The sequence below is a fragment of the Kogia breviceps genome, chromosome 2 (assembly GCF_026419965.1).
Source record: "Kogia breviceps isolate mKogBre1 chromosome 2, mKogBre1 haplotype 1, whole genome shotgun sequence".
Lineage (NCBI taxonomy): Eukaryota > Metazoa > Chordata > Mammalia > Artiodactyla > Physeteridae > Kogia > Kogia breviceps.
This window is the reverse complement of record NC_081311.1, coordinates 115,610,389-115,620,000: the sequence shown is the minus strand read 5'-3', so window position 1 is coordinate 115,620,000 and position 9,612 is coordinate 115,610,389. Positions and strand designations below refer to the sequence as shown.

Below are 9,612 nucleotides of genomic sequence, written 5' to 3'. Positions count from 1 at the left end.
AGTATATGCCCAGTGGTGGGATTGCTGGGCCATATGGTAGTTCTATGTTTAGGGGTTTTTTTTGGTTGTTCTTTTAACATGTTTATTGGAGTATAATTGCTTTACAATGGTGTGTTAGTTTCTGCTGTATAACAAAGTGAATCAGCTAGACATATACATATATCCCCATATCTCTTCCCTCTTGTGTCTCCCTCCCTCCCACCCTCCCTATCCCACACCTCTAGGTGGTCACAAAGCACTGAGATGATCTCCTTGTGCTATGAGGCTGCTTCCCACTAGCTATCAATTTTACATTTGGTAGTGTATATATGTCCATGCCATTCTCTCACTTTGTCCTATCTTACCCTTCCGCCTCCCTGTGTCCTCAAGTCCATTCTCTAGTAGGTCTGTGTCTTTATTCCCATCCTGCACCTAGGTTCTTCTAACCATTTTTTTTTTTTAGATACTATATATATGTGTTAGCATACAGTATTTGTTTTTCTCTTTCTGACTTACTTCACTCTGTATGACAGACTCTAGGTCCATCCACCTCACTACAAATAACTCAGTTTTCGTTTCTTTTTATGGCTGAGTAATATCCCACTCTCTATATATGCCACATCTTCCTATCCATTCCTCTGTCAGTCGACACTTAGGTTGCTTCCATGTCCTGGCCATTGTGAATAGAGCTGCAATGAACATTGTGGTACATGACTCTTTTTGAATTATGGTTTTCTCAGGGTATATGCCCAGTAGTGGGATTGCTGGGTTGTATGGTAGTTCTATTTTTAGTTTTTTAAGGAACCTCCATACTGTCCTCCATAGTGGCTGTATCAATTTACATTCCCAGCAACAGTGCAAGAGGGTTCCCTTTTCTCCACACCCTCTCCAGCATTTATTGTTTGTAGATTTTTTGATGATGGCCATTCTGACTAGTGTGAGGTGATACCTCATTGTAGCTTTGATCTGCATTTCTCTAATAATTAGTGATGTTGAGCAGCTTTTCATATGCCTCTTGGCCATCTGTATATCTTTTTTGGAGAAATGTCTATTTAGATCTTCCACCCATATTTTGATTGGGTTTTTTGTTTTTTGGATATTGAGCTGCATGAGCTGTTTGTGTACTTTGGAGATTAATCCCCTGTCAGTTGCTTCATTTGCAAATATTTTCTCCCATTCTGAGGGTTGTCTTTTCGTCTTATGGTTTTCTTTGCTGTGCAAAAGCTTTTAAGTTTAATTAGGTCCCATTTGTTTATTTTTGTTTTTATTTTCATTACTCTAGGAGGTGAGTCAAAAAGGATCTTCCTGTGATTTATGTCAGAGTGTTCTTCCTATGTTTTCCTCAAAGAGTTTTTTAGTGTCTGTCTTACATTTAGGTTTATTTTTGTGTAAGGTGTTAGGGAGTGTTCTAATTTCATTCTTTTACATGTCGCTGTCCAGTTTTCCCAGCACCACTTATTGAAGAGAGTGTCATTTCTCCATTGTATATCCTTGCCTCCTTTGTCATAGATTAGGTGACCGTAGGTGCCTGAGTTTATCTTTGGGCTTTCTATCCTGTTCCATTGATCTATATTTCTGTTTTTGTGCCAGTACCACACTATCTTAATTACTGTAGCTTTGTAGTACAGTCTGAAGTCAAGGAGCCTGTTTCCTCCAGCTCTGTTTTTCTTTCACAAGATTGCTTTGACTATTCGGAGTCTTTTGTATTTCCAAATAAATTGTAAAATTTTTTGTTCTAATTCTGTGAAAAATGTCATTGTTAATTTGGTAGGGATTGCATTGAATCTGTATATCGCAGTATAGTCAGTTTCACAATATTGATTCTTCTAATCCAAGAGCATGGTAAAGCTCTCCATCTGTTTGTGTCATGTTTGATTACTTTCATCAGTGTCTTATAGTTTTCTGAGTTACAGATCTTTTACCTCCTTAGGTAGGTTTATTCCTAGGTATTTTATTTTTTGTTGTTGCAATGGTGAATGGGATTGTTTCCTTCATTTCTCTTTCTGATCTTTCGTTGTTAGTGTATAGGAATGCAAGAGATTTCTGTGTATTAATTTTGCATCCTGCAACTTTACCAAATTCATTGATTAGCTGTGTTAGTTTTCTGGTGGCATCTTTAGGATTTTCGATGTATAGTATCATGTCATCTGCAAACAGTGACAGCTTTAATTCTTCTTTTCTGATTTGGATTCTTTTATATCTTTTTCTTCTCTGATTGCCATGGCTAGGACTTCCAAAACTATGTTGAATAATAGTGGTGAGAGTGGACATCCTTGAATATTTTTTTAAAGTAGGATGGAGATTAGAAATTTTTCAGCTAAACTTCCTTCCATTTTGTAGATAAGCAATTAACACTGAGATCTAAAACTACAGCTTAGATGTCCCCAAAGTCATGTATTTTTTTCCCAGAAACCCAGAAGGTGGAGGAGTTTTAGATGAGAGGTGATACAGATATTGGGACAGCTAGACTTGGGTGAGGCACCTTAGGCTTTAAGTACCTTCCTGGAGGGTAGCATGACAGTGCTAAATGTAGAAGGCTCAGGGAGTGAGATAGAAAAGGTAGAAGAAGGTAGAAAAGGTGACATGCAAATGAAGTTGGAAACGTAACAAAACTGAGCTTTTCCTAAGATTTTTCACAGCTTTTGGTCATCTGTACTAGAGGAAATTCAGATTGCATCCCCAACAGATCTTTACTATATAACATGAATCTTAGTTTTTTTCTTTTGCATTCTTTTATAAAAACTTTGGAGATTTATCATATGCTTTTTCAACCCTTACCTATCTGCTACCTAATATCCTAATGACATATAATTGCAGTCACTTTGTCACTTTTCATTGGTCTAATATTTAAAACTAATGCCATTGTAATTTGTGAATTAATTATATATATATATATAGTTTTTAATTTATTTGTTTTTGGCTGCCTTGGTTGTTGCTGTGCGCGGGCTTTCTCTAGTTGCGGTGAGCGGGCGCTACTCTTTGTTGTGGTGCGCGGGCTTCTCATTGCGGTGGCTTCTCTTGTTGTGGAGCACGGGCTCCAGAGCGCAGCCTCAGTAGTTATGGCACACGGGCCCAGTTGCTCCACGGCATGTGGGATCTTCCTGGACCGGGGCACAAACCCATGTGCCCTGCATTGGCAGACAGATTCTCAACCACTGTGCCACCAGGGAAGCCCCCAATTTTATATTTTAAATAACACTCTGTAGTCTCTAGAGAAGGGATTATTAACTGTTGCTTTTTTTTTTTTTAATATGAGGAAACAGATATAGGGTGCTTATAGTGTAGAGGCTCAGGGTTTAGTGAAGGAGAAGAAACAGAAGGAGAGAATTAATAGCAAGAGCATGTATGTTTAGCTAGTCTTTAGTTTTACAGTCATGATTTCTCTTGTTCCTTAAAAGCGAGCACTCTTATTGTTTTAGTTGACAGAGAGGGAAACCAGAGCGTAAATTTGTAACTTGTCAAAGGTCCCATAGGCAGTCAGTGGTGAGGCCAGCCTCTAGCTCAAGCCCTAGGATTTGAGAATGTTCCTGTTTTCCCACTTGGCTGTATTGCTTTCCTCATCATTATCCCCTGTATTGGGTGCAGTCTGTGTGAGGGCCAATGAGAACCAGAGTTAGGGCAGGGGTTGCAGAGAGGGTGACATTGGAGCTGTGTCTTGGAGGATGGGCAAGAGTTCTGCCTTAAGGAACAAGAGGACATCTTCATCTGAGGGAATTCCCTGAGCCATGGTAGAAATTGCTTTTTCAGAAAGGCAATAATGCCTCACAGTTAGGGCTTAGGAGGCTCCTATCCCAGGGTTCAGCACGAAGCTGCACATGAGTAGTGCAATTCTGAATTCCTTGCTGCCTTTTCAATACCCTTTCACCATAATTTTTATCCAGTTATGTAAATAATGAAATTTTTGTCCAGTTATGTAAATAATGAATTCTTGGAATTAATCCTACAAATGACACTTCCTGAAGACATAGTTATTATCGTTTGTCCACTTCTTTTGCCCAGACTTTACTGGCCCTTATTTAAACATTCAGATTCTTGTCTAGTACATAATTTCAAGAATTAATCTGTGAAACATTTATTTGGACCTACTATGTGTCTGGGTCACAAGAAGGTTCTGGGGATCCAAAATTGTTAAGTCTTGCTATCCAGGAGTTTTCATGACCCACATTTTTATGGCTAATGCAAATGCAACATTATACATCATTGTTTTGACAAATTCAAAAAATTGATATTTGTATTTCTGTGAATGTTCATATGTAGCCAGCACTGCTGTAAGACATGTCCTGTGTTTTAAAAATATTTCCAGTTCTTTATCTTGGTAATAACCAGAGAAATATTAAGTTTTCTTGAACATAGATAAATTTTTGCATTCAACAGTTTGTAGTTGAATTGTAAAATGGAACTCATAAGAGAACTGATTGATATAGTGGTTGCTTACTGTAACAGTTTTCAGATGCCATGGTATTTTTGCAGCATGCTGCAGACTTGAAGACAAATGAGAAAATAAAATAATAGTTGAAAACACTTGCAGCTGATATGAATGTTGAAGGACAGTAACACATTTCAAGTCATATAACATACCAGATTGTTAGGAGACAAATGTTGTTTTTAAAATATTAGTGCAGTATAGGTCTTAGATCAATCTTGAATACTTAAAAATTTTTAAAATTATGTATGTACTAGCATTTGATGTATATGCATAGAAAATTGACATTTTAAAACTCACTAACTTTTACACAGAAAACACACTCTTATCAACTTGTCAAATAGAAGCTAACCTCACAGTGACCTATTTAAAAACCCCAGTCAGTTATTTATCATAATGGGAACAAGACACTAGCCAAATAAGATTTTTTATACTCTCTAATGGTTTAATTGATTAACTTATTACGTTTAGAAGTCTTATGTGCTTAAAAATTATGTATCGTGTTAATTACAAAGACTGCAAATTTTCGTAGTCATAACTATCTTCCTAGGAAAGATGCATGGGATGAATATGGAAATTAAGAAATAAGAAAATGGGGATCAAGCTGAAGAAAAGTAGAATGGCTAGAGTTGAAATATGCAGACACTGGAAGAGGGAAAAGAAGGCATTGATGATTTCACTTGGTGTTCCTGGGAGGGTACGAGTTGAAGAGAGGAGAAAATACGGGCTCTGTGGATCAGGGGCTGGCTGATTCAATGACAGTGGAAAATGCTGCCTACTGCCAGCGTGAGGACAGTGTAGGTGAAGAACAGTCCCCAGTTCCAGGGAATCAGGATGGGTAGGCATTACTGACTGAAGGGATGGAAAGAAGGAATGGGCTTTTATTCTTGAGTGCCAGGTGGAGTGGAAGGGGCTCTCTGTGAGAACTAATTTTAAGCCCAGAGAGGCTGGTGTTTACCAGGCTTCACTTTTTTCATATCCACTTACTGCTTCACGGGAGACTGAAAACTCTTCTAGGGTGTGCTGATAGTCCCCAGATGAACACAGAAAACAACCTTCAAGAGCATGGACATTTGAGAATGGACTTTGAAAGCAGCCCTGCATTTCTCACAAGAGCTAGACTCTTGTTCTAACCTGCTGCTCTCAGCTACAGGACCTTGGGCTTAATTTTTTCACCTGCAAAATGGGAGCAATAATTTTTCCCTACTAGTGTCATGGGATTACAATTTATATGAAAGGGCTTTATAAATCCTGACGCAGTGAACAAGAAGTATGGTATTATGATGATACAAAAAAATCAGAGCCAGGTTACCTGAGAGGCTAATTATATGTTTGTATTTCTCTATACCCTCTTTTTTTTATTTGTTTCTTTTTGCAGAGGTGGGTGGAACAATAGAAAAAATTCAGTTTTAGCTCTCTTGAACCCCTTTCTTAGAGATAAGCCATGAAAATCCACTGGTTCTTGAAGTCATTGCGTATGGAAGTTCTGTGTATGTAGTCTCTTACACCATGTACATACTCCACATTTTAACATGGGTACAGGTTACAGATCTATATACAAATGGAGAAATATGTTTAGAAGGGTATACAACAAAACATTACCGCTTTATTTGAATGGTGGGGTTAGGGTGATCAAAAATTGGTTTTCTTCCTGGTTTGTTTCTTCATGTTTTCTAGATTGTCACTAGTTATATACACACATATGTAACACACACACATACACATAAACAGATGTAAAATTTCATGTGGAAACTATACTCTGGAAACTCAGAGTTTGCTTCACTTGCTAGGTTAAGGTTGACTAATACATACATATGTAAATACAGAATTTACTATTTTTAAAACATTTACTGGAAGACAAAACACCTGGCAGAAACTGGTGACACTGTGGGACATTATGTGATACACATTTATGTAAAGGAAGCTGTGTTTTACATGGGTAGGTCTTACTCATTTGACTTGCTACTCATAACACCTTATTACACACTGTCCTGGACCATTTCTCTTGGAGATTTCTACTCTCCACTGCTTGGTGGTAACACCTATAAATAACAGATTTGCAGGTTAACACTTTGTATTTCCTTGCCTGTGAGTTACCACAGGTCCTGGCTTCTGTGGCCCTGTCCTGGAGCAGTTTGCCCTGCCATCTCCGGTGAAATGCCTCTCTGAATACCATTGGCTTGTATTTATTGTCAAACTTCTGCTCAACTCTGACCATGCAATCTAGCACCACACAAATCCCAGAGAAAGAAATCGTAGCCTCTCAGTTATGACCCTTAGATGATAGAGAAGAAAAGATACAAAATGCCACAAAAAGGAATGGCACAGGTGAGAAATTATCGGTACTGTGTTTCTGTTGTTTTCATCATTTCTTCCCAGTGACATTGCCACTGGGCATTTTGAATGGAGTGGACCAAAAAAGTGGTAAGGAAAAAAAAAAAGCAGAAGAGTGATAGGTGATCAGAACATAGTGAGATGTATGAAACCAGAGAGTGAGGGCCTGGTGTATTATCTCACTCTTCCAGTTGACAAACTGGCCTTGGCCTGTGTTTAGTAGGAAGTGTGAAAGATGGAGAAACAAAATGACACTAATGGTAACTTTTGGGGAAGTAACCCTGGTGGGAAAGAGGGATCCTGACTGGTTTTATAGACATTAGAAATTGGCCAACTGCCGTATAAATTTGTGTGCAACTTTGTACTATTTTAAGCCTTGCTTAAGTTTAGCCAAAGCATTTTCACTTTGAATCACTAAGAAGGAAGCAAGCATGATAGAATTTTCAGATTGTTAAAACTGCTTTAAGTCCTGATGACTGGTTCTGCCTTAACACATGTCTGCAGTATGTTCTGACGTATTTTCATTCAGATACCTCAGGGATATGAATCCCATTTCATTTACCTATCACCTAGCTGCTCAATTAAGCTTTGTTCTAGTAGCATGTTGGTTATGCAGTGTCTTAGAAGGGTATTTAAGCTGGAATCTAAGTGCAACCAGGTTTTTTGTTTTTGTGTTTTGTAGTGTTGGGTGCTATTCATGTGCATACAATGCATTCCCATAAAACTCGCATTTTGTATTTACAGAGAAATTTCTCTTGAGAGTTAAGGTCTTGTAAAACATTCTCGTTCTACAGCATGAACGAATTATTATACTCAAGGGCATTGAAAGTGAAGTGTACTGAAGAAAAGAATTTTTTCATTAAAATGCAGTTTATATTGATAAAACAGATTACTAGCATTTGATGAAATGTGAAACTTGGAGGTCCTCATATCACTAAATCGCCAGTCAGTTTATTTTGGCAAGCGGAACCAGTGTGTAACACATAGGGGGCCAGGCATTTTTACCTGTTAACATTGTATTAGACTAAATTGTCTTTCGGTAAAGTACTTTGAAAAAATATATAGTATCTGCTCCTTGATAAGCAGGCTGTGGTAACTAGGATTATTAGAAAATAAAAGCTGTTGTGTTATCAGTTTGGGCACATTTATCAATCAGTATTTTAAACATTGACAAGTGGTAATTTAATAGGGAATGACCCAGTTGGCAGGAAGTTCTAATGACAGATGATGCAAACTCATTTATCACTAAGGGGCTCTTCTGGGCTTCTTACCTTTCTCTGTATTGTGGCTCATATTTTCCATGTCTGGGATATGAGAAGCCACAAAGGGCACCAAGCCTGAAACCACTCCCAAAGAGAGAAGAGCATTAACACTTTAGGAGCCCGCATCTTCGAAAAGGCTGTGCTAGGTGGATGAGTCTTGATTTAAAACATTGGTGAGATTGGTACATTATTAGCAATGTGTAGTATTCTGTCTACTTAGATTTTTATACAGGATAAAGTAGGTAGATGACATTTTGAATGAAGTACAGGAAGAGGTGATTTAGAATTTATTAGCATCATGAAAAAGACAAACATTTTAATGAGAAGTCTTGTGTTATTAAAATAGCTTTCCCCCCTATAATTAATGCAACATTTCTCTCTAGCTGCTTTAAAATTTGTTTTCTTTGTCTTTAGTTTTCAAAAGTTTTACTATGATGTGTCTTGGCATGGATTTTTTAGGATTTGCGCAGCTTGAATCTGTAGGTTTATGTTTTTTGTCAAATTTGGGAAATTTTCAGCCCTTATTTCTTTGAATCATTTTTTCAGCCTTACCCTATTTTCTTCTTCTGGGACTCCGATGACACAAATGTTAGAACTTTTGTTTTAGTCCCACACATTGCTGAAGCTCTGTTCAGTTTTTCCCCCCACTATTTTCTCTCTGTTATTCAGGTTGGCTAAATGTTATTGTTTCCTCTTCAGGTTCACTGATTCTTTCCTCTGTTTCCCCTACATTCTGCAGTTGAGCTCATTCTTTCAGTATATTCTGTTGTCAGTTCTAAAATTTCTATTTATGTCTTCTATTTCTTTGCTTTTTCTTTCTTTCTTTCTTCTTCTTTTTCCAAAACCTTGTTTCACTTGTTTCAAATGTGTTTATAACTGTTGGCTGGATCATTTTTATCTTGGCTGCTTTAAATCTCTCTCATCTCAGCGGGCATCTTAATTGTCTTTACTCATTCAGCTTGAGATATCCTGGTTCTTGATATGATGAGTAGTTTTCAGTTGAAACGTGGATGCTTTGGGTCTTGTATTATTAGATTCTGAACCTTATTTAAATCTTGTGTTTTTGCAGGCTCCTCTGACACTACTCTGGTGGGTGATGGAGATGCTGCCTCATTACTGTGAGGTAGGGGTGGAAGTTCAGGTTTTCTACTCAGCCTTCATTGACCAGGGTTGATGGGGAGGGCTCCTTGGGGGCTTTTTACCACTGAGCTGTGGTGAGAGTCACAACTCTCCACTACCTCCCCTCTGACACCACCCCAGCTAGTTGATATCAAAGTCCTGGTTCCCGGTCTTTGCCTTCTCTGACACTGCTGGAGGTTGGGTGTGGGGAGCAGGTTGCTATAGCCTAGCCAAGGTGAAAATCTAGGTTTTCCACTTGGTCTTTGCTGGCAAGGCTGGAGTCTCAGTTTTTACTGTGGTGTTTGTCTGGAATAGTATGGTTATTGTCTAAAAATCTGTCTTACTAGGCTCCCCTTTTCTTCTCCTTTGGATAGAGAGAATAGGCTTTTCTTGGGGCTGTTGTCTGTCTATGCCCATTGATGTTTCCAGGCCATTGGATTATCAAGTATCTAATCTGGGATATATCAGTCAAAAAACAAAAACAAGAAAACAAAA

General features: G+C 38.1%; 1 protein-coding gene across 17 annotated transcripts in view; it reads left to right on the top strand.

The window, feature by feature from the left end:
• The window catches only part of GTDC1 (glycosyltransferase like domain containing 1), a 425,639-nt gene that overhangs the window by 209,128 nt on the left and 206,899 nt on the right, over positions 1-9,612 (top strand). Inside the window, exon 1 of one of the 17 annotated variants that reach the window (XM_067025964.1) lies at positions 9,062-9,121. The exons of the other annotated variants lie outside the window; for them this stretch is intronic. The gene's annotated coding sequence lies outside the window, so the exon portion shown is untranslated. Of the gene's footprint in view, positions 1-9,061; positions 9,122-9,612 lie in introns of those variants that run through there. 17 annotated transcript variants of the gene reach the window in all.